We start from the raw sequence: 24,408 nt of genomic DNA on the forward strand, positions 1-24,408 counted from the left end.
AACAACATTTATAAAAATTGCATTTAATTGATATCATTCTTCTCTTCTTTCACCATTATTATTCTTAGAGTATCCACTAAGCTACCTCTAGTTTAATTACGTCTTATACTAACAAATTCTTCCTTCCATTTTGATTTTCCTATATCTTACATTGCATTTTAATATCTTCTAATTTCTCCATATATTATGCATCTACTTCTCTAAAATCTTCCACCCTTTCGTCTCTATCTTTGATCTTATCTCTTCACCAATCATTCTTCATCCTTCAAAGGATGTTGATATGAATATTCTATACTATCCATCTTAACATATTTTACCCCATATTGAATTGATGTCCTCAAACCAATCAAGTATCTAGGAGCTTTCTCAACTTCATCATCCACATCCTTAGATTTCATATCCAATTTGTAGAATTCCTTAGTATATTCTTTCACACTTATGTCCTTTTGCCTAAAATTTTGTATCTTCATCAATAGATTAACTTGGTAATCAACAGTGAGAATCTTCCTTTTCACCTTTCAAATCATCTAAATCCATCTCTTGACCTTTTCCTTGCCTCTTTCTAATCTTTGAGTTTGTAAATTATCCCACTAAAGTGAAGCATGACCCTTAAACTTTCATACTTATATCTTAACCTTCTTGTTATCAGGAGTACCATAGCCTACAACTAGGAAAAATCAATGTTATCTAGTACTATAGACTCTTTCAAAGCTTGTTCAAGGATCTTTTGATGCTAGGGGGACATATGCAACAAATCTAGGATGGATATTTGCATAGGGGTTTTTCCAAGCTAGTCATTAAGGCTATAATCTGAAGAAGTAGGATCAATAAGATTACCAGGGGCCATAGGCTTAGTAGAGGTGTTAGGTTTAACTAGGGTAATAGGTCTAGCTATAGCTCCAAGTAAGGTAATATAAGTATGGTAGGTAGTGAAACCACAACAAGGGTCTTCATCTGTTAAGGTGGATGTGGATATGTGGTAGTTAGACTCATTAAAACAGTTGATGGTGTAATCATATCCAGTGCATGTGTAGTTAGCTTGTGAGTTGGAGTTTTAACTAGAGGCTTTCCCTTTGTCATTATTACCTAAAGGATCTTTAAAAATTGTATGACTAGAATTAGATGCTAGTAGTGATGGATCAACAATGGTCACACCATCATTGATATGGTCTTGTATTTAATATTTTAGCTAAAAACATGATGAGGTCTTATGTCCTTTGGTATAGTAGTAATCATAGAATTTGTTGTCATCTCACCAAGAGGCTTATTTAATGGTTAATCTTTGATTGAGTGTGACTACAAGAAGTTATTACTGAGTAATTTTTGAATTTTAGTCTCAAGAGGTATCCCTAAAGCTATGAACCTCCTATCTTTGTTTCTAGAATGTCTTTGAGGTATGTCCTATGTGGAAGTCTCAATTTTATATTGTTGAGGTGGTGTTTGATACAATATTTATAAATTTATAGGGTTTTCACCTTTTAGAGTCAATTGAGGTTGTGTTGCACTGGTCATTCATGCATCAACAATGCCATTGTTGGTTACATTCTTGTTCTTGGAGAAAATTTTTGCCTTGTCATTAGATGAGTTTGTAATTGTATTTTCCTTGTTTTTTTTGAGGATGCCCTTATGGATGAGGTCATCTTCAATACTACCTCCCTTTTTCATTATCTTAGAAATGGTGCTTGGACTTTTGATCTTGTGTTTGTACATTAAATTAAGGACTAGGTTTCCAATGCTCAAATTAACTTGTTGTTCTTTAGGAATGTTTAGTGAGCATTGATTGACTAGGTTTCTCCAACATAATAAGAATGTGATAAATGGCTCTCCCATATTTTTTTAGTTGATCACAAATTAGAAAGCATCACCTCATTTGTCATTTTGAACAAAAAGTGGGAGATGATTTTTTTTGCTAATTCTAACCAAGATTTTATGTTACCAAGAGGTTTGGTATACTATTTGAATGTAGGCCCACCTAGAGATTGAGTAAATAGTCTCATGAGGTATGTAGACTTATCATTGATTTCACCAAAAGAGGCACATAATTCCTTGATGTGATCAACAAGACTGCATTTTCCTTGATATTTTTCAATTCTTGGTACCTTAAAATATTTTGGGAATGGAGGCATATGCATACTTTTGTCAAAGGGATTAAGATGTAAGTCCCTTTCTCTATATATTGCATGTTTCTTCTAGAATCCAAATCCCTCAAATTGTTTGGATAGTTGTTTGAATTGATGTAATAAGTCCTCATTAAGATTTTGAATGATGGTCCTTACTTTGATTCTTTTATGTCTACAAGTAGATCCCTTGCTATGGTGAGAACTATGTGTACTTAGTTCTAACATTTCTATATCTAAAGAATTGAGTGATGTGTCACTAGGAGATGGAGGTATGTTGGTACCTTGAAGAAAAAATAGTCCTTGGTTTTTTACTCTTTTTTTTTGTACTTATTGTGGTACATGTTGTGGAATTTTTTGTGGCACTTGTTGAGGTACTTGTTGTGGTATTTATTGTAATTTTTGTACCATGGGTTGTTATTCCATCACTTTTTGTAGTTGTTGGTGTGCCATTTGTTATGGTTTTTGTTGATATAGCTCTTTTGGTTGAATGTGAGACCATGCAAAAAAAAATTGTTGTAAAAGTATTTGTTGAGGTTGTTGTGGTGTATTTTGTTGTTGTAACAAGTGCTGTTGATAGGAAAAAAATTTCCCAAGGTGTCTTTGGTATACCAATTTTTTTTTTAGTTCCCCTTTTTCTTTAGAAAACATGGCTTGTTGCTGGTACATTCCATGTAAGTAAAGTGGATTTATATTGGGTTGTGTATTAGGAATGTTGGATCCTTGCACTGCTTGAGGTTGTTGTTGTTGTAGATGTTGATGTTGATATGTTGTATACATGTTGAGTGGGTTTTGACTTGGTGTTGTGTTAGGGATGTTAATTCCTTGTACCACTTGATGTTGTTTTTGTCTTGGAAGTTGGTTATGTCCCTTAGAGGTGAACATCATGTTTGGGTCTTGATAGTTTTATGTGCTAGATATTTCTCCTTGGAACATCATATTGATTTGGCAATGGGATGTATTGCTTTTGGGAATGGGTGAAATGTTGATAAGACTCTTCCATTGAATGTCAATAGGGATTTTTGCAATTGATGTTTTACATGGTATACTCATAAGGGGCTCCATAATATTCAATTTCATAACAATTGTTAGAGTTAGGAGAAAGGGTGCACATTGTACATTTTCCTCCAAAGGAGGTATGTTGTTGCATTATTGTACTAAGATCAATTCTTATTTTGGAAGAGTCTTGTTCTCATTGATTGATGGAGGTTCATCAAACAAGAGATTGATGTTAATGTGTTCAAAAGTACTTTCGAGGATTTTAATGGTCAATTCTTGGTGAGACCTATTAGATTTCATCATTGTGTTTGAAAATTATAGAGATTGTTTTCCCTTGTCCAAGTCCAAATTAATCATGGCTTGTATGTTTTTTAACATTGGGTTGTCTTGATATTTGGACTTAGTTCCCTCCAAGGTATGATTAAATTTGACAATTCCTTGGGCTGCCAAAAGTTTAAAATTCTTTTAGAAAGTCTTTGTTACAAACTAGGGTTGTCATTACACCAAAAGATTAACTTATCAATGCTCAATACAACCACTAGACTTGTAGAATATAGGACGTGATTAAGCCATGTCACAAATCTTGAAGGGGAAGGTTGGTAGTTAGTCCAACAATTCCCCCCTCAATGTTACCCAAGGAGATTCAAACTTGTGACCAATCTCTAATACCACTAGTTACAAACTAGGGTTTTTGTTGCACCAAAAGATCAACTTTTCAATGCTTGATACAACCACTAGACTTATAGAACACAAGAGGTGGTTGAGCCATGTCATGAATCCTAGAGGGGAAGGCCAGTAGTTAGTCTAACAGTCTTATCTTTGAAAGCCCTAGCCATTTTTCATCAACGATACCATAATCTATGTTTGAATCATCACATAGGTGTAAAGTACCTTGTATGTTTGGAGGACTAAAGGTACTTGTGTTAGGTTTCACATTGGATTCACTAATTGTAGGACTAAAAAATGGGTTAGAACCTAGCATACTATGGGAAATCAAAAACTCAATAAACATATGCTAAAACCCTTCTACTCTACCATAAAATATAACTAAAACAAAGTAAAAAACATATCTGAAACTCCCTCTTTTAGGTGTAGCTCTCGTGTCCTTTCTTCTCCATTTAATGTACCTCCAATTGCCTATAGTGCAACATAATTGAAAGTGAAATCCTATTGAGTAGATGATGTTATTGAGAATGCTAGAAGAGTGATTTCAATTCTAATGGATGCTATAGATGAAGACTCTAAGAATATGGCTCTTAAGGATTGGAAATTGGAGCAAGAAGGCTCAATTTATAGCCAACATGCAAGAGGAGAAGATTGAATGAGAGCATGGACACTTATCAACACAAATGTAAAACTTGGCATGATATTCCTTAGAATATACATGATTCATATGACACAAGATGACAAATATGAGATTCTATGAAACATGAATGTCAACATGGCTAAAAGTGGAGAAAAAGCTATGGTGTGCATATGACAGCTCAAGCCACTTGTAAGATTCTATAATGCATGGAAGTCAACATGGCCAAAAGTGGAGAAGAATCTATGGCATGCATATGACAACTCAACACTTGAAGCCAAGAATATATGATGATGGAGGCTTAGTATAGACATGTCTGAGGAATAAAAATATTTCTAATATGACATGTTTTAGCCAAGTGTGTGGATAATATTTATGATGCTTCATGTCCATGTATCAAGGCTAGGTGGAATATTTGAATTAAAATTAATTCATCCATACAAATGAAAATTAGTAAAATGGAAATTAGATGTGGAAAATAGGACTTAGTAAATTGAGAATTCCTATAGTTCAAGAAGATGAATCAATTATTTGATAAATATCAATTAATTAAGAGATTTTGTTTAGAAAGAATAATTAGTAATTCATGATGAAAATTATTGAACTGACATAGGATTAGATTATGGGTTATCTAATTTTATAGAATAAATTAGTAAATGATTAGTTAAATGCGATAATATCCTTTGATGAAATGTGATGGTTATGTAGATCAACTAGGATGATGATGGGTAGATCAAAGCCATTAGGACTGATAACATGCCAAGGGCACATGCCATAGATTAAGGATATGTAATATTTAATAGACATTGTAAATTCTACAAGATCCAAATTGATTCATAGGGTTGATCATAATAACATCAATGGACATTATCAATGATATTAAATTGGTTTGATGATGTCATGATCTAATAATGAGGAACTCAACAATATTAAAGATTGGATGATAAGAATGATAGATTTGGCCTAGTATTGAGGGACATGATAGTACTAAGGTCAAATTTGAAAGGTTTGATAAGATTTTATAGGTTTCCAAGACACTAAGAGACATGAAAATACCTAGGGTTTGATCGATGATGATTGATTACAGATATCTAAAATGTTTTAGGTTGATTGGGGATATGAATGATGAATGATATTGTTGAAGTATAATTAAATGACAATGTAGTTGGCCAAAAGATGAGAGTTAGTAGAATGAGAAAATGGGATGAGGTATGAAAAGTGATGAAACCATAGATGCAAACCATTTTTTAGTATCTACATTTTCCCCCTCTTTGATACAATGTGATTTAGACTATTGTGTCAAAGAATACTGATGAGAAAGCCATGAAAGCATGCCCCAATAGGGTGGTATATATGGGTGTGCCCTCAATAAATTGACTATAATAGGCATATGATAGGTTAATTTGTATAAAATGAGAAGACAAGGCCATAGAAACTTATGGATCAAAAATCATAGCATAAATGCAAAATTTATGGAGTCTAGAGTGTGAAATAGGGATATAATAGGTGTTAGAAAAGTTTTGAGGTCATTTTCACCCTTTTAGTTGGAAGAAAAGGCTTTGGAGGAAGGAAGATGAATTGACTACCTAGGGAGAAACACCATGGTGAATGAGTGCATACCTACTGATGATGGGTAGATGTAGGACTACTAATGAGCACATCTAGGCCATCCTTTTGTACTTTATGCTTTTATTGCATCTTGGTTTTAGTTAGGTGTCAAACAGGGCCCATTCAGGGTCCTAAAGGTAGGTTAGGGCTTCTAAATGCCCTATTTGGACTCAAAATGTGACCAAGTGACTCAGTGCACACTTGGCATGACCAAGTGCACACTAAGCACACTTGACATGCACAAGTGCATCCTGGGTGTAGTTGGGGGCCCCAACTATGGTCCATGATGCTCTGAAGCTCTGAAAAGGGTCTAGGTGGGCCTGTATCAGCTCAAAACTTGGATCACATGACCATGACCCTAGGATAATTACAAAAAATAGGGTGACTTAGTCAAACATGGTAAAAATTGGGTTGGATCTAGGTCAAACCTAGTCAAATATTGATAGGGAGTGATGCAAAGGGTCAGAAAGAGTACAGATGAACTTAGTATGACCCAAAATTTGGTGTACATACTCAAAACCATAAGAAGAGTTCAAAACATATGTCAACCTAGTCAAAAATTATTGTAAATAGTAAAACTTAGTCAAACCTACCTCATATTTGAGTAAAAATTGGTAGATAGGTAGGTAGAGGGTCAAAATGACGCAAATGAGCTCAAAATCACCTCAAACTTGGTAGATATGTTATTAAACATGTTTAAAAAGTAAAACTTAGTCAAACTAAGGTGTCAAACTTGAGTCAAACAAAATTGAAACTTGGTAGAAAGCCACAAAAGGTTGACATAGACCATTTTATTATGCGTGAGGATTTTCCCCTATTGTGGATGATAGGACATAGGCTTCAAAACTTGCTAGTACAACATCAAATGACCTTAGGAAAGTGTGATATCCTAGAAAGATTAGGCTTTTCTCATATTACATTTATCCCCAAGGTGAGAGGGAACATAGCTTTGATGATATAACTAATATAGACATGGCACTTGGAGACTAGTTCCTTCCATCTACCCATAGGGGAGGTGATTGTGACCTTAGAAGATGTATTGAGCATCCTTCAAATTTTGATCCATGGAGAGTTGGTTGTGTATGATCCAATGATAGGGAAAATGACACTTCACTATATGTTTGGGTGTGGAGATGTAGAGCTAGGGATCTGAGACTATGAAATCAAATGGCACATATTGTTGGCACAAAATGAGCATCTCATTGTAGTTATTTGCTTAGTTGTGGGTGGATTAGTTATACCTAATAGATGAGGACATGGATTTCCTATTGGATGGAGTAGAGTTCTCAAGAGTATGGTTATGGATGGGACCATGTTATCCTAGGTTTTGTGCATGCTTGGTATGTTATACTATTATCTTCACTAGGTGGTATATAGAGGTGGATTTACATTTAGTACTAGAGGTATATTACTACAGATCTGAGCCTATGAGCATATTGTTGTGTTCAAGCCACTTGGTGAGAGGGAGCTAGTTGAGGACCAAGGTAAAATTTAAGCAATGCCCCTCAAAAGAGAGATATAAAAAATATTAGTAAATCTTACATTATGTTTAAAAATAAAAATAATTTCTATTATTAATATGCAAACATTTAACTATTTAAATATTTCTTACAACTAAATTTAATAAAAATGTGGCAATTTTAAATATTTTTAAGAACTAAATTATTAGCCAAATTTTCCTAATATTAGCCATTAAAAAATACCCTGTTGAGGACATGCCCTATGCATATAGCTACAAAGGGATATTGGCATGAGGACTACTAGGATACACCCAGTTCTTTAGACATCAACTAGACAACATGACATACTTCATATGGAGACCATACAAGGATTGGTTAGGATGGGATGATGATGAGAACCATCTTCCATACTACAGATAGGAGCACTATATGATAGGGCACACTATAATTGGACACTTGGTGATCAAGATGTACCTTCTAAAGCAAGTATGACAATAGTTTGGGGAGAGATAGGAGGTGCTGATAGGTGTGGCATTGTTCACATGATCTAGAGAAGAGATCAAGGAGTGGAGAGAAATGATCAAGATGAAAGTGGCCTACGCATAGTTGGAGGAGCTATAGCCTAGGTTGTGTGTTGCATCTATAGATGTGGTAGATGTAGGTATGACATCAACATATGATAGGTGGTTTTATTAGCATCACCTGAGGCCGTTGATAGATCTAGCAGTGTTGGTACTATGAGCATGATCATAGGAAGAGTAGAGTGAGGAGAGTGATGAGGAGGAGGATGAGGAGAGGGATGGGGAGGAGGATGAGGAGGATGATAAGGAGAGAGGATATGAGGAGATGAGGAGGAGGAGGATGGAGAGGATGGAGAGGAGGATAGGGGGATGCTAATGCAAGAAATGGTGATGATGTGGGAGATGGTGATAATGATGAGGAGGATGGGGTGAGGATGATGAGGAATATGATGAGGGAGATGAGGACAAGCGAGATGATGATGAGGAGGGTGGGGAGAGTGGGGGTGGTTAGGGTGATGGGGAGAGGATGGTGAGGAGAGAGAGGATGATGATGAGTGGGGAGATGATGAGGAGGACATCAGTGCGAATGCTAAAATGATGGACGTAGAGGATGATCTAGTGGATTACATTGGGTGGATGCTAGTATTGGTACATACAGGGCATAGATAGATAGAATTGGATCTAATGGAGGTGATTAGAGGATTGAGAGATTAATTAGACCAAGTTATAGTAGATAGAGATATGGCAATAGCGGAAAGGGACTAGGTTACGCTAAAGAGAGACACAATGGTGCATTGGGTAGAGAGGGAAGTGCAAGAGTCATAGGAATTTATTATCAGCATTAGGGATCTTTCTTTTTGAGAAATGGGTATAATGATGACTAGAGTGCATGTAGAGACATACTACTATAGGAATCATTATGAAGTGGTAGTGCCACTAGGGTAGAGGGTAGACAGCTATTGTGCATTGAGATCTCGTTCACAATGGACATAGGATGCAGAGTAGTGTAGGGGTGATAGGACCAATGAGGCCACAATAGGCAGTGGAGGGATCATCTTTGAGTCTAGAAAGGGGTAGTGAGGCTAGGGATAATACTGGTTGACTTAGACACACTCATATGCAAAGGGGCTTCTTCTTTTTTTGTTATGTTCTTTCATGGTTCATGCCTATGGGAAATTAGTATTGATGTAAACAATGATTACGTACTCTGCTAATTTTTTGAGACACTTATGAGATGTACCTATGTTATGATGACTATATGAGATTTATTATGCACATACTCTATATGTTTTATATGGATGAATCTATGTTTTCCTATGTGGACTTTAGGTAATGGTATCATGTGTTTGTTAGTGATATCAGATGCTTAGAAAATGATATCTTTATTTTTGCCACTTTCCTTTCTCATGATTGAATGCAAATGAAATGTAAAATGATATGGAATGAATGTAAATGAAATGTAAAATTATATTAATTCCATGCCTATGCATATATGTATTAATTTGGGTTTTTTCTAGACTTTTGGCATATGTAGGAATGAAGGATGGCAATGCTTTTGGTGTATCAGAGTGTGAGTCCTTGATGATAGATGAAGTGGATGTTAGAAGATATAGGAGACAAGATGAGGAGAAGTTATTATGAGGTGAGGATTTTTTCTTTTGTAATGTGTAGGATATGTTGATGAAGCTTTATTTTGATATGGCAGATGGAATGAAATGCATCACGGCATAAAGGTCCAAAGAGAAAATGCAAACCTTTTAGGTAAACAAACATGATATAGAAAAAAAATGGCCTTTTCCTTCCCAAGGCATATAGACATGCCTAGACTCTCAAAGATACATGGTTCACACCCTTTGTCTTCAATCTTCATCTTTCCCTTGACCTTACTAAAGAGTATATCAAGATCTACATATTTAGAGGAATATGTGGGTTGTGCTTCATTATATTTTGGGACTTGTTATGCAGTAGCATCTCTTAGATTAGTAAAAAACTAGAAAGGATCTAGATCACTAGGGATGGTAACGTCCACATTATTATAGGAAAATTTTAAGCACTCTAGTGGTATGTGGAAGGCATTTCTTTCATAGCATGGATCTAAGGGCATCCTAGTATCATGTTGCAATTCATTTCCATATCTAGGACCTAGAATAATGTATTCTCAGTAGCTAGACTAACTCTTATGGGTAATATGATAATTCCCTTGGAGAAGCATTCACCATAATCATAGGCCTTTATTGTGATTCTATGAGAGGGATCTAGATCTTCTTTAAAGTAACCTAGAGCCTTGAGAACTTTAAGGTTATAAATGTTTAGTCCCACTCCTCCATCTATCAAGACAAATATGATCTTGGCATTATGGTTGGGTCTATCCTTAGGAATATCCCAAGGGGAAAAGTTGATATGTTGTGATGCAGATAGGTTCCCAATGATGGCTTGGAACTTGGCAACATCAATGTTATCTAGTACTATGGACTTTTTAAAACCTTGGGGAAGGATCTTTTGATGTTAGGGGACATACATAGAAAATCTAGGATGGATATCTTTCTAGGGGTTTTTCCAAGATGTTCAATAACACTATAATCTAAAGAAGTAGGATCAACAAGTTTACCAAGAGTCATAGGTTCAGCAGTGGTGTTAGGTCTAACTAGGGCCATAAGTCTAGTTGCGGCTCTAGGTAATGTAATCTGAGTGTAGCATGTGATGACAATACAATGAGTTTCTTCATATTTTAAAGTTAATGTGGATGCCTGAGAATTACACTCATTGAAATAGTTGATGGTGTAGTCATATCTAGTGCATGTGTAGTTAGCGTACAAGTCAAATTTTGAAATGGAGGCTTTCTCTTTGTCATGATTACCCAAATGATCTTTAAAAATAGTATGATTAGGATTTGATTCTAGTAGTGATGGATCAATTATGATCACACCATCATCAATAAGGCCTTATATTTCATGTTTCAGCTGAAAACATGATGAGGTCTTATGTCCTTTAGTGAGGTGGTAATCATAGAATTTGAAGTCATACTACTAAGAGGCTTTAGTTAATGGTTCATCTTTGATTAGGGGTAGTACAAAAACTTATCACTAATTAATTTTTGAAATGTAGTCTCAAGAGGCAACCCCAAGGGTGTGGACTTCCTGTCTTTGTTTCTAGGACCTCTTCAAGGTCTATCCAGTGTGGAAGTCTTAGTTTTCTATTGTTGAGGTGGTGTTTGATTGGGAGTTTGTGAATTTGAGGGTTTGCACCACTTAGAGTTATTTGAAGTTTTGTTGCACTAATTATATGTGCATCTACAATGCCATCATTGGTTATGTTCTTTTTCTTGGAGAAAAATTTTACCTTGTAATTAGATGAGTTTTTATTTATATTTTCCTTGTTTGTTTTGAGGATGCCCTTATGAATAAGGGCATCTTCAATAGTACGTTCATTTTACATTATCTTAGAAATGGTTCTTGGACTTTTTATCTTGAGTTTATACATTAAATCAAGGACTAGGTTTTCAATGCATAGATTAACTTGTTGTTCTTCAATAATGTTCAATAAGCATTGATTGACTAGGTTTCTCCAATGAAATAATAATGTGATAAATGGGTCTCTCTTATTTTTTTTTTTGTTGAGATAAAATCAAAAAGTGTCACCCCATTTTTCATGTTGAAGGAAAAGAGGGAGATGAATTTGTCTTCTAAATCTAACCAATATTTTATGTTACTAGGAAGTTTGGAGTGCCACTCAAGTGTAAGCCCACCTGGAGATTAAGGGAATAGTCTCATGAGGTATGTGGTTTGATCACTAAGTGTAATACAAGAGCTATAGAATTCCTTGATGTGATCAATTGGGTTTCCTTTTCCTCAATATTTTTCAAATCTTGGTGCCTCAAATTATTTTGGGAATGGAGACATATACAGATTTTTGTCAAAGGGATTAGGATGTAAGTCCCTTTCTATGTATATAGCCCATTTCTTTTGGAATCCCAATGCCTTAAATTGTTTGGATAGTTTTTTTAATTGATGTAATAAGTCCTCAGTAGGGTTTTGAATGATAGCCCTTTCTTTGAGTCATTTATGTCTATGAGTAGATCTCTTACTATGGTGAGAACTATGTCTACTTAGTTCTTACATTTTTGTATCTAAAGAATCAGGTGAAGTGTCACTGAGAGGTGGAGGTATGTTGAAACCTCAAAGATAAAATGGTTATTGTTATTGTACTTTTTCTTGTGGTACTTGTTGTGGTAAAATTTGTGAAACTTTTTGTGGCACTTGTTGAGCTACTTGTTGTGGTATTGATTATGATTGTTGTACCATGGGTTGTTGCATCATTTTTTGTGGTTGTTGTTGTTGCATTTGTTGAAGTTTTTGTTGAGATATATCTATTGGTTGAATGTGAGACCTTGAATATGGATGTTGTTGTAAAGGTATTTGTTGACGTTTTTGTAGTTTATATTGTTGTTGTAACAAGTGTTACTAATAGAAATTTTGTTGATGAAGGTGTCTTTAGTATTCTAATAGTTGTTTTAGTTGCTCTTGTTGTTTAGCAAACATGACTTGTTCTTGTTGGGATTGTTGTTGGTACATTGTGTGTAAGTCAAGTTGATTTACATTAGGTTGTTTATTAGGTACATTGGATCCTTGTATCACTTGAGTTTGTTGTTGTTGTGGATGTTGATACGTTGAATACATGTTGAGTGCATGTTATGTCTTTATACCACTTGAGATTGTTGTTGTCTTGGAAGTTGATTATGTCCCTTAGAGGTGAAAATCATGTTTGGGTCTTGTTAATTTTGTGTGTTAGATTTTTCTCCTTGGAACATCATATTGATTTAGTAATGAGGTATATCCCTTTGGGGAATGGGTTAAATGTTGATAAGACTCTTCCTTTGAATGTCAATAGGGGTTTTTGTAATTGATGTTTCACATAGTATACTCATAAGGGGCTCCATAAAATTTGATGTCATAATAGTTGGTAGTGTTAGGAGCAAGGGTGCACTTTGTTATCAAAGGAGGTATGTTTAGCATCCCTAGAGTGCAAGTCCCATTAGGCATATCTTGTTGTTTCATTATTTGATTGAGGTCAAACCTTAATATCCTTCTGGGATATTTTAGAAGAGTCTTGATGTCATTGATTAATGTAGGTTAGTCAAACAAAGGATTACTATTAATGTGTTCAAAAGTACTTTGGAGGATTTCAATGGTTGATTCTTGGTGAGACCTCATATTTGTCATCATTGTATTTGAAAATTACAAAGGTTGTTATCCCTTTTCCAAGTCCAAATTGATCATGGGTTGTACATTTTCAAACATCATTTTGTCTTTATATTTGGACTTAGGTCCCTTCAAGTTAAGATTAAATTGGACAATTTCTTGGGTTGCCAAAGGTTTAAAGTTATCTCAGAAACTATTGTCTTGGTAAGCCTTAGCCATTTCTTTGTTAGTGATGCCATAAGTTGTGTCTGAATCATCACTTAGGTGGAAAGCACCCTATATGCTTAGAGGATTGATTGTACTTGTGTTAGGTTTAATAAATTTGAATGAGTATTAGGTTTCACATTGAGTTAGAACCTAGAATGTTATGAGCATTCAAAAAAATCAATAAAAATACACTAAAACCCTTCTAATCTACCATAAAAGCCAACTAAAACAATAAAGTAACATATGTAAAACTTCCTCTTTTAGTTTTATCTCTCATGTCCTCCTTTCTTCTCCATTTAATGTAGCTCCAATTTCCTATAGTGAAACATGATTGAAAAAAAATATCTATTGACAAGATGATGTTGTTGAGAATATTAGAAGACTAGTTTCAAGCCTAATTGATGCTAAAGAAAAATACTCTAAGAACATGGCTCTTAAGGATTGGAAATGGGAGAAAGAAGGCTCAATTTATAGCCAATGTGCAATAGGAGAGGATTGAATGAGAGGATGGACACTTATCAACATAAATGTGGAACTTGGCACAATATTCCTTAGAATATCCATTACGCATATGACAAAAGATGACAAATATGAGATTCGATGACACATGAAAGTAAACATGGCTAAAACTAGAGGAGAATCTATGATGTGCATATGACACCTAAGAGCCACTTGTAATATTCTATGATGCATGGAGGTTAGCATGGCTAAAAGTGGAGGAGAATCTATGGTGTACACATGACACCTCAAAGCAACCTATAGCCAAGAATCTATGATGATGGGGGCTTATTATAGACATGTGTAAGGAATAAAATATATTTAATATGACATGTCTTAGCCAAGGGTAGGGAAAATATCTATGGCATGTCATGTCAATTTGTCAAGGCTAGCTAGAATATTTGAATTAAAATTTTCATATACCCACACAAATGAAAATTAGTAAAATGGAAATTAGAGCTGGAAAATAGAACTTGGGAAATTGAGAATTCTCATAGTTCAAGAAGATGAATCAATTAATTGAGAATTTTTGGTTTGCAAGAATAATTAGTAATGTGTAATGAAAATTATTGAACCAACATAGGATTAGCATATGGGTTATCTAATCCTATAAGATAAATTAGTAAATGATTGACCAATTTAATTAGATAAATGGGACAATATCCTTTGATGAAATGTGATGATTATGCAGATCGACTAGGACGATGATGGGTAGATCAAAGTAATTAGTACTAATAACATGTGAAGGAGACATGACATGTATTAAGGATATATAACACTTAACAAACATTTTAAATGCTATAAGATCTAAATTGTTTGATAGGGTTGATCATAATAACATCAACAAACATTGTCAATGTTGTTAAATTGGTTTGATGATCTCACAATCTGACACTAAGGTACTTGAAAATGTTAAAGATCATATGATAAGAATGATAGATTTGACATAGAACTAAGGGATATGACAATACTAAGGTCACATTTGACAGGTTTGATAAGATTTGATAGGTTTCCAAGATATTGAGAGACATGACAATGTCTAGGGTTTGATCAATGATGATTGATTTGAGATATCTAACATGTTCTAGGTTGATTAGGGATGATTTAAAGTTTATTTGGTGTGATTCTAGGTTGATTGGGATGATTCTAGGTTAATTTGGGGTGATTCTAGGTTGATTCCAGAAAGTTTGGATAAAATGTGAATCAGTTTCAAAGCGATCTATAATTGATTTGAAATGGGATACTAATGATGAAAGATATTGTCAAAGTACAATCAAATGACAATCAAGTTGGCCAAAAGATTAGAATTAGTAGAATGAGAAAATGGGGTGAGGTAGTGTGAAAAATTGATTAAATCATAGATGCAAACCATTTTTGAGCATCTACACTAATAAGCCTTTCCTCATCTTGCTCAACCTCAAATTTAGGGTTGGGACTTAGTGCTTCCTCTTCATCATCACTAATATCTTCAAGATGTACACCTCTTCATTGTGTTGTCTCCACAACCTCAAGTCTTGCTATAATTACCTCAGCATGCCTATAATAGATTTATCAACATTTTCTCTAACATGAACCATCTTGACAATAGTTTCTATAAGATCACAATATTTTGCAAGTTTTAGGTCAGATTTCAAATTTTTCACCCTACCACCAAATTCAACAAGGTTCTCCACCATCTAAGCCTCAATAAAAAAATTCCCTAATACCACCTGACACAATGAGTAACAAAGATCTATAACCAACATGTGGAATATTCTCAACTCAAAACCTTCAACACTACCCTTCCTAGGTATGCACATGAAAGATATATAAAACTTAATAAAGCTAGAGAGAACACAAGGCCAGATGTAGCATATTCATAGGTGTGATCATTTCACTTCACATATAAAGAAACTACAACACATCTGGTTATGAGGCCTACCAGGTTGAGACCTTATTAAAAAATAAGAATTTACAATCTCATAGCCTCAACTTGCATTCTTTATCTTTAATCTTCTAATAATAATACTAAAAAACTTGTCACCATCTTATTTTCCTACATTTGATCAATCTTATTTTACTGGTAACTAAGCCACAACTCAAGAATTTAGTTGCAATATAGGTCTAGACTTGGAAGAGCAACTAAAATCCACACAAAGGACAATACAAAATCATGAAAACTTAGTGGTAGGTCCACACGTGTGTTATGATTGGCTCCCAACTATGCAAGATGTCACATGGCCAAATGAAACTATGCCAATCAAAATAACATGCTTCACTAAATGAAAATGGAAGGAAAAATGGATTTCAAAGAAAGACATAGAACTCAAGAAAGAAGTAACATTATAACTCACACACTTGGGACAATTATCTAGGATAGGTCCTTAACATGATGACAACTACACACAACATGAAAAAAAAAACTAAAAAAAACTACTTTGTGATTAATAGAGTTGAGTACATAAAATAAGAAATAGTTTTGGATGATGCAAGATTTCTTAAGGACCCAAGATACTCCTGTGTCATCTAACTATTGTGAATTTTGTTCACTTTCATTTTTATTTTATCTTGTGGCTCTTTTTGGAATTTGAATAAAAAATTGTAAATCTAGATTTCAAGGTTTCTTTTATCTTGACATGACTAGGGTGTGTGAGTGTTTTTACAATGCTAGTCATATGATTTTAAGTGATGACATCTATCATGTTTAGTGTGTGGAAAATTGATAGAATGTATAAGAGAGTAGACTATGAAGTGCATGTCCATATTTATCTTGCATTAAATTTTATTCATTTATTTATGAGATTTGGATAACTTACCTTGTCATGTGGGCGTTGAATGTGAATCGATAGGGAATGATAGAAGTGATGTTTTCCTTTTCACTTTTCTTGAAATTTTAAATGTTATATTATAATCCTTTGGCCAAAGCTATGTGCATATTTTGATTCAATTTTCTTTCCCATGGTCCATCCCCCTACCACATCTATGATTAGATCTACTTAAACATGCATGGGAAGTTGTATTTTTCATGACTACACTAGATAACTCCTTCCATTTTGTGTTATGTAGAATCCCAAGGAGTTATAAGTCTTCATGGTTGGGAAGGAAAGCACATCAACCATATTTTAATATTTTATAATTTCATACTAGTAATAATTGAATAGTGAGAAGGTCATACATCACATCTTGTGCTTATGTATGTATTAAGAACACTTACATGAATGAAACCATGAATACTTATTAAATATTGAGATGTAATATTTTTTGACATAAATTTTTCTTGAATTATTATGGTGATGAGATGAGCTTGAGGCTTTAGGTCACATAAATGAGAAAAGAGGGTCTAATAGAATTTACAAGTAAGTAATGAGCATACATAGATGATCTACTTAATTTTTGTAAATCATATGATTGATGGTATTGTGCTTGTATGTTGTGCTTATTATTCCATGTCTAACATGCATATCAATATTTTATATGATGCTCATTGAGGTATGACACTTTGGATTTATGTTGAGGAAATCATATGATGGAATAAAATTTGACATGTAGTTAAACTTATTTACTCTATTCATTTATGAAATAGTCATGTGATGGCATGTTGTGCTTGATAGTTTAGACAATAATTGGCTTTTGAAATATAATTATTATTGTGTCTATCATTTTGATGTGTAGGTCAAACAATTGTATAACATTACATGATTAATTAAGGGATATTTTATTTACGAATTGATTTGAGTATATGTAATCAAATTTGGTCTTTAACTTGACTAAAGTTTTTTATGTTAATCCTTTGGCCTATGTGGCAAGTGTATGCAAATGCTTTCTTCATGTAAGACTACAAAAGAGTATGTATAGATCCTTTTTTAAAATCTATTTTCAAGAATATTTTTTATTGATTCTAGGTATATCTCATGATCCACCTTGTTAAACTCATTTTTTATAGGAATTCATCGACACATTTCACTCACTCAACCAGGTCAATGAATGATGACTAATAATTTGATCATCCAAATTTTTCTATTTGACCACCTAGTCTATATGTAATTTGACATAGACTTATTTATTATGTATTCAACATAGGATTTTGGTTGATGTGTGTGGTTAAAATTTATATTATTATGTAATTAAATGTAGAAATTTTGGTTAATGATTTTTTAATTCATGTGGCAATGTTGAATGTTATCATATTGGTTAGATATATGTTGTTAATTATGAGATAAATGATGTATTGTGATGTAACTTATTTTGGATTCCAATTTTTGTAAGTGTTTGTATGTATAATGATGATAAAATGTTAAGTGAGTATAGTGATGGTGTTATATTTGAATGTGATGAGGGCACAACCCAAGACAAGGAAAAATGAAGGACAAAATGAACAAAATAAGAAAAAGAAAATCTTATTATCAGAAATGATATGCTAACACATTCAGTACAAAAAACATAGACTCAACTACATACTTTATGGGCTTACAATACTATCAAATTCTAAAGAAAAATCTTCTCACAGTACCTTTTTCTAGCCTCTGTAAAATTTCCTTTACAATCCAAGAAATGACATTAAGTAAACTAATTTAGGTTTAGGGTTAGAAAAAAATTTTTGAATATTTTACATGGCATCTTCCATCAATTTAGAAGGTTCTAGAAGACAAAAGAGAAGTCAGTTTAAAATTAGAAGAATCTACAAATGGTAGCCCAACTTCTAGGAGGCATAACTTTTGATTCAAGATTCTGATTGATGAACTACTTATATTTTTGGAAATCTCTCCAAGATCTCTATATCTTTTTGGAAAATATTAGCTCATCCCCCATTTTTTGGTCTAGTACCAAGTCATTTAGTGCATCAAATCTAGCTTTGAAGTGATCTTAGGGGTTCTCCAACCAACTTAAAACTAAAATAACTTTCAAACCATAAAGCTCTTTGACCTACTTTTTTTGGAATTCTTTAAATTAAAATGAAAATAGTCCCTCCAAATTACACTCTCTAAATCATCATAATAATAGCTCAATTACAAAATAATATATTTGCTACACTGGCACATATACCTAGCTACTCATAAGGACTAATCCAAAAAATAAATAGCATAATTATGAGAGCTGGAATCTCTATATTGTTGAAATGGGTATCTAGAAATAAAAAGACAATTAAAAAAAACTAACACTAAAAATATTTTTGGGTGATAACAGATTTCACTTACACCACTAGATGCTCCTACATTAGACACCCAAATTAAATTGAAAAGTGACCTTGTCACTTTATAGTTGGTAGAGGAAAACTGGTGGAGGAGAGCCTAGGTAAGCTAAGGGTAGACTTAGGGCTTCTTTCGGTGTTTTTTGTCTTCTAGTGATGCTAGCCACATCACTATAGTAATAATAGGATCAACTTGGTCCTAAGTTAAGGTTATATAGGTTAGAAGAGTCCCACAATGCAATACTACTCCTAATTCATTGCTCAAAAAGTGCTCATTTGGTTCAATAGAGCATTTTTGGGTTTTGAGGGCTAAATAGGGGGAAAAAAAGTGTTTTAATTTCCTTATTAGGTTTTTTGGTGTTGGAATTACAATAGGAAAGGTTTTTTGGTGTTGGAATTACAATAGGAAAGGTTAACTTCTAAGAGGGGGTGTGAATCAATAGTTTAAACTTGGACCCATAAAACTTTCATCATACATCCATCTCATACATTCAATGAGTAAACTAAAATAACATGTAAAGCATGCACATCTAAATCATGTAAACACATAAGCAATCATACACATACGACACCAGATATGATTACCCAGAAACCCTCCAATGAGAAGGTAAAAATGGGGTGGGGATGACACCCACAAATCTTCATTGTTACAATAATAAAGTGTATCCAATGAAAGTTACAATTTTTTGACCATGAAACATGATCTACCTTGTGAAAGGTCTGCCTTACTAAAGGCTTACAAAGATGGTTAGGTCTCACCTTGTTAGAGGATTTCAACACCCTATTAGAAGTGTGCCTTGCTAAAGGACTTTAACTCACAAGTAAGTAAGGACCCTATTAAAGGATTTCGTATAGCCTATTAGGACTACTCTATTAAGAGATTTTAACTAAAATAACCTATTAAAATGTCTTAGCTTTTATCATGTGGTTACAACTTTCTTGATTGATAATAGATCACCTCTAAACAATGATTTCTTGATCCTTCTTGATTATATGTCTCTTTGCTATATCTTTTTCTCCATCCTCTATTCTACTCTAACTAATTCTGCAATGTTGTTTCACTTTGTAACTTCTAAGCCACCATTAATGCTCTATTTGCACATTCAAAATTCTCTCTTTTCCCCTTCAATTCCTTACACATACACTCTCTCTATCAAGTTTAGGGTTTTTCATCCTTAAGAAGACTTAGTGACTTAGGGTTAGGTATGAATTTACAGCTAAGATTCATCCATTTTTCCACTTAATCCTTCCCATTTTCTAATTGGATGCATGTAATTGCCTAGGGAATCCAACTTGAGACTCATCCTTATCTCAAAATATCAAAATTCAATCTTAAGTTGGCTCAAAAATGGTTTACATAGTTGTTTGTGCCTTTACAAATAAATATGTCAAAACTATCTTACTTGGCATCTGAAGTCTTTGATGCTCGGCATACACTAATATCTCTACTATGACTCAGAACCTATATTGCTTGGCATCCACTATTTACTTAGCTCTTGTGTCACTTAGCATAGTCTATCTTCTTGGCACTTGAGTGACTTTTCATATGAGTGGCTCGACACTCACTATGACTTGGCATGGTCTAATATATACATGTTGTGCTCAACATGTACTACTAGTTTGGCATGAACTAACTTGAGTGTGTTGACACTCACTTGTAAAAACCAACCTAATATCAACAATCTCCCCCATTAACATGAGTGTCAAAAAAACTTGAATATACATTAATATCCTTGATCTCACGAGCATAACATATCTTAACTCAACTTATATTAAAAATTTCAAAATTTTGTAATCACTTAGACCCCTAAGTTGATTTTTTCTTTTTTATCTAAAATTTTGTGCTCCTACTAAATAAATGGGTCTCTACTGATACACTTTGACTTCATGATGTTTTGTTGATACTCTTTCATCTAATACTTCTAATATGTTTTGATTCTTTCTCTCTCTTACTCTCCTTGTATCTCCCAAAAAAAAATTTATTGCATTCTCCTTCTTTGTTCTATTTCTCCATTTCTTCTCCAAAAGTATGTCTCCCCCTTTTTGACACTTATGTCAAATGGGCTATACAATTATTATATGTTTGTTCAAAAAATATTTGTGGACATCCAATATCATCTTAAGAGTTGCATACCAGTTCTCACATGCTACATCCAATGACTTGATTTGGATTGCTAGCTTGGTAGCAAGGTGGACTAGACCATCTAAGTTAGAAATATTTGGGTCTTTCTTCATTAAGGTTTTGGCATAGCCTAGCTTGTTGTGCAAAATTTCCATATGAGGGGTGAGAGGTACTTGGATGCTAGCTAGTTTGGCCCTTATGTTGGCCTCATCTGCTATCAATACAACTAATTGACTTTGTGTTTGAAGTAAAGTCCTAAAATGCTTCTCACTCTGAGCTAGATTCATTGGTAATTTTGCATCTGATGTAGTAGTTAGGCTCTCCGGACTCATAATGTGACTTCTAGTATCTTGGGTGAAGAGTGAGGTATTTCACATACTACTGTACAATGAGAATATGTTCTCAAGTACATTCTTCACATCCTTGACCTTAGTTGCCAATGCAAATTGTGTTAGTGCTATATCACCTGATATATTCTCATTCACTTTGTTTTGAAAGTTATTTTCTAACCATTCTAACAATTTTGCATTAGTATCTAGGTACTCATTATTGACCTTCTCCACTATATCTATCAGTTGTTCTATTAGTGGCCTTGTATCATCCAGAGTTGGCAAACTAAATGCATCTAAATAGATGTCTTTAATATTTTGTATGGCCTACTTTTTCTTGAGCTCTCTTCTAAGAATTTCCTAATGCTTTTTCCTTGAAAGGGCCTACTAAAATATGCCTATTTGTTCTATAGTAATGGTATCATAATAATAATTAGGCAAAATGATCTCTTCATCAAGGTTCACATCTCCATATTGGTCACTTCTTCAGTCTTTGATGATCTCGAGCTCAACACTGAGATCTGTAGTGGTGTAGGATCTATGCTCATCTTCTAAAGAGTATGACTTGATGGAGTGCTAGATACTGGTAAAGTTACCAAGGCTTGGATGATAGTCTACTCCTTTAGTTTTGGTGTCATCTCACTCTCTTTAGGCTTTTCCTATTTGGTGCAGTAGCACCTCAAATATTCAAGTCATAGTTGAAGATTATAAAGAATACAAATATTCTCAAAACAAATCAGAAGGAAAGAATGTATAAACAAGGTCATCAAATCAATTGGGTAGTCTTGGAACCTATAATGATGCTAAAATAATATTAGGTCTTCAAGATAGGTTTAGGTATAGGAAAGAGTTTAATGTTTAATAAAACCATTGCATGGTTTTTCAAGTTCAAACATTAAATAAAAAAAGTAATGACTGGTTTAGAGGGAAGTTTAGTCTATAATGGTTTTAAAATACCCAACTCAACGATGATAGTTGGTTGGAGTCAGTTATTATAGGGTGTCTTATAAATTGGAAAGAGTCTCTGATGTAAAAAAAGGAGAGAAAAATATTGGAAGATTGGTATGTATGACTGGTGAACAACAATATTAAAACTTAGATATTCTACAACTCAAATTCCATATTGTGGTCTGCAAACCAATTGGTTGGCTCTACAAATGCATTAATAAGGTCCTTCATCATTCCAAGTATTTTGTTGATAAGTTTCATGTTATTATAGGTTTGCTATTATGCCTATTACAGAACTAGTAGATTTATTTTAATTATTTATTTGTTATAGTAGGTGTTAAAGGAAATGAAGATCTTTCCATGAGGATGAAGGTGTGATACTCATGGAAAGATTTAATCTAACATATATGATATATTACTAACCAAGTATGTGCAGAATTAAACAAGATAGAGATTCTATCCAAACAAGGGGTCTATTTGCTGATTGGAGACATTAAACAATGTCCATGTGAAGGTGAATCCATTATTAGTTGGGATTGCAAGTGTGTGTAATTAGGTGATTGAGAAAGCCCTAGTTCAAGAGTAAGAAGTACTAGGAGGAGTCTTCCATATGGTTCCTTTTTAAATTGTATCATTTATTATTTGATTGTCATTATTGTGATTACTCCTCATTAGATTGGTATCAAAGTAAGGCAAAGGTCTTGTGGAAGTGTAATTGGTCTTGTGAAGTTGGTTCTTGAATCCCTTAGTGAACCCTTGCAATTGAACTTTCCTGGGAGGAATAGCCCTATAGTAGATTCTTGTACCAAGTTGATCAAGCAGCCATGTTTGAAGGAGAAGAAGAGATTCATAAAAGGTTGACAAATATGGAGTTGGCAAAGATAGTGAAAGAACAAGTGGCAAATAATAAAAAGTTAAGGGCATCATTAGAACAAAGGGACAAAGAGAATGTTGAAAAAGATAGATTGATAAAGTCCATGATGGAGATCCTATCAACACTAGAGAGGAAAGATAAGAACATTATATTGGATGAACAAGTCAGAGATAAAGAAGAGGAAGAAGAAAAGGACACTGAGGAAGTAAGGATGGCTAAGTTGGAAAAAGCCATAAGGAATGAAAATAGAAGGGTAAGGATAGACTTACCTATGTATGGAGGAAATATGGATGATGAAGAACTAATAGATTGGTTTGGTGCAATGGAAAATTGCTTTGAGTGTGAAGGGATAGAGGAGAAGGAAAAAGTGAAGATAGCAAAGTCCAAGTTGAAGGGACATGCTTTTTTGTGGTGGGATTGTATCTAGGCAGATAAATGGAAAAATGGAAAACCCAAGATCACATCTTGGTATAGTATGGTAGAAAAAATGAAGGAAATTTTTTTGCCAAAGGATTATAGAGTATAGTTGTACAAGAAAATGAGAAATTTCAAGCAAAAGGAGATGGATGTATAGAAGTACACTAAGGAATTTCACAAGCTTGATATTAGGGTGGATCATGATGAAGAGATGGAAGAAAAGATTGCAAGGTATATGGGGGGACTAAGGTTCAATATCCAAGATGAACTTAGTCTTGCTACCCCGAGGTTAGTTGATGAATGTTATCAATTATCTTTGAAGGCTGAAGAGAAGATAAGAAGGAGAAAAGAAAATTAGAGAAGCAATAGAGGTGGATCTTCCATTAGAGGAAGAGGGGGAAGAGGTACTACTAATTTTCAGAGCAGCAATGATAAGGATAAGGACAAAATATTTTTAGAATCAAGAGGGGGTTATAGAGGTGGAGGAAGTAGAGGAAGAGGAAGTGGAGTGTTCATGGGAGGATGCTTCACTTGTAATGAAGTAGGCCATTAGTCCTTTCGATGTCCTAAATGGCAGGAAGACAAAGGGAGGGAGAGAAGAGTAAACTTGGTTGATGAAGAGACAAGAAAGGATGAGCAG

The sequence above is a fragment of the Cupressus sempervirens genome, chromosome 4 (assembly GCF_028749045.1).
Source record: "Cupressus sempervirens isolate cs-2001-9-10 chromosome 4, ASM2874904v1, whole genome shotgun sequence".
Lineage (NCBI taxonomy): Eukaryota > Viridiplantae > Streptophyta > Pinopsida > Cupressales > Cupressaceae > Cupressus > Cupressus sempervirens.